The sequence below is a fragment of the Pogona vitticeps genome, chromosome 2 (assembly GCF_051106095.1).
Source record: "Pogona vitticeps strain Pit_001003342236 chromosome 2, PviZW2.1, whole genome shotgun sequence".
Classification (NCBI taxonomy): domain Eukaryota; kingdom Metazoa; phylum Chordata; class Lepidosauria; order Squamata; family Agamidae; genus Pogona; species Pogona vitticeps.
This window is the reverse complement of record NC_135784.1, coordinates 225,208,002-225,209,776: the sequence shown is the minus strand read 5'-3', so window position 1 is coordinate 225,209,776 and position 1,775 is coordinate 225,208,002. Positions and strand designations below refer to the sequence as shown.

Sequence of the window (1,775 nt, the reverse complement as noted above, 5' to 3'; positions counted from 1 at the left end):
CCACAGCCAAATACCTAAACCACTGAGTTATCCAGCCAGACCTTAATCCCCGAACTGACATCTCTCTCACTTGTCACTTTAATAAATAAGCTCCTAGAAACTCTAATTGTATTAGACCAAAAGGGTAAATGAGAGTGTGAAAATGACACAGTCTATTCCCCTGAAAATATCAGCATGCAAGTCTGTCAGCAAGAAAGAGAGAAGGGACATTTTGGGATGAAAACTCTATGGGGAAACATGCCTATCTATAAAGTATTTGTTTTGTATAAGAGGAGAAACGGTTAGCACTCTCGATGATAAGGATGGAAGACTCATTGTGATTTGTACAACAAGCACATGGTTAAGGCATTGCCACTTACTTCATGGCATCTAACCATAATTTTGTCATAGAGTTATTGTCATTAAGAGCAATCACATAGTTAGGGAAAGAAGTTCATTTTTTAAAATGAGTTTGCCAAAATTTGCAAAAAAAAAAAAAAAATCACTGTGGGAGGAAATGAATCAGATTTGAACATCCTCTGGGAATTTCAGTGAACCTGAGAGTTTGGTTTCAGTGGATTTGGGATCAGAGGTTAAGCACCATTTGAATATGGGAGAAAGCAGAACCTTTGCCAATTCCTATTCAAGAATGATGACATACCGTATTTTCGCACCATAAGACACACTTTTTCACCACAAAACAGGGGGATGGGAAGTCTGTGCGTCTTATGGAGCAAAGAAAACAGATTATATTTTCCTGTTTTCTTCTCCTAAAAAATTGGTGTGTCTTATGGAAAGGTGCGTCTTATGCAGCGAAAAATAGGGTACGTCTTGAGTCCGTTCCTGTGTGTGACTGTGTACCTTTTAATGTTTAACTTGACATGCAATTTTGGAAAGAGAACAACTGTATTCTAGGACAGCCATTCTCAACAGGGGCCTTCTGGGGGGGCTGGCACATTTGAAGGGGGCCACAGGCTGGAAGCAGTTCTTCACACACCACCTTATAAGGTTCGTTGTGCAGCTTATACAATCCTGATTTGGCTTATATGTCTTTCATATTGTGGTTATGGCCATGGTATTTTTTTTTTAAAAAAAAGGTTGAGAATGGCTGCTCTAGGAGAAGAAATAACCATGGTATATGTAGTACAGTCATCTTTTTTAAGCCACAGTTTTGATTCTGGTTGTTCAAGCAGCAAATGTGTCCATGAATCCTTTCGCAGGTAGCTCTTCCCTCTGCACTGGAATGAAGGATAAAAATATCCTCCCTGTGATTTTAGTTCTGGGATTTCCATTCTGCAAAGCTGTCATTGAGACAAGTTGTCTAATAAAGTTAATGGAGGTTATTAAGGAAGTGAGCTCATATGAATAAGCGGCCATGAAGGATTCTGCCATCATTCTACCTGAATGTTTTTATTCCCACAAAGACACTGCATGGAGTACTAAATATGAAGTTGCTGTAGTGTAAAAGATGGATTTAAATTGAACAGTCCCCTGTTTGATCTGCAAATGTTTCTGAGTTAATGGGCCACTGGAATTGGGTCAAACTAAGTGGCACAGTTAGTACATATTTTAAACATATTTTCAAGTAGCGAAAGACATATTTTCAAGTAGTGAAAGACATCTGATTGCTGTAGCACGTATTTTTCCTTACCTCTGCAATCTTGTATTCCAACATGATTTATTTTATGATTAGATATTGGAAGATAAACAGGGATTCAATTTATAAGCCTTATTCTAGAGGCCTGTATCTCTGAAGAAAAGGCATTATGGGAGCTAAAATACATTGGATATAAGAT

The 1,775-nt window shown here is 38.1% G+C and overlaps 1 non-coding gene across 1 annotated transcript; it reads left to right on the top strand.

Annotated features, from left to right (window-relative positions):
* The first annotated feature begins 258 nt into the window (after nt 1–258).
* On the top strand, nt 259–385 carry LOC140705299 (U6atac minor spliceosomal RNA). The gene has a single exon (XR_012084727.1). It is a non-coding gene; the product is annotated as a U6atac minor spliceosomal RNA (small nuclear RNA).
* Nucleotides 386–1,775: the final 1,390 nt, after the last annotated feature.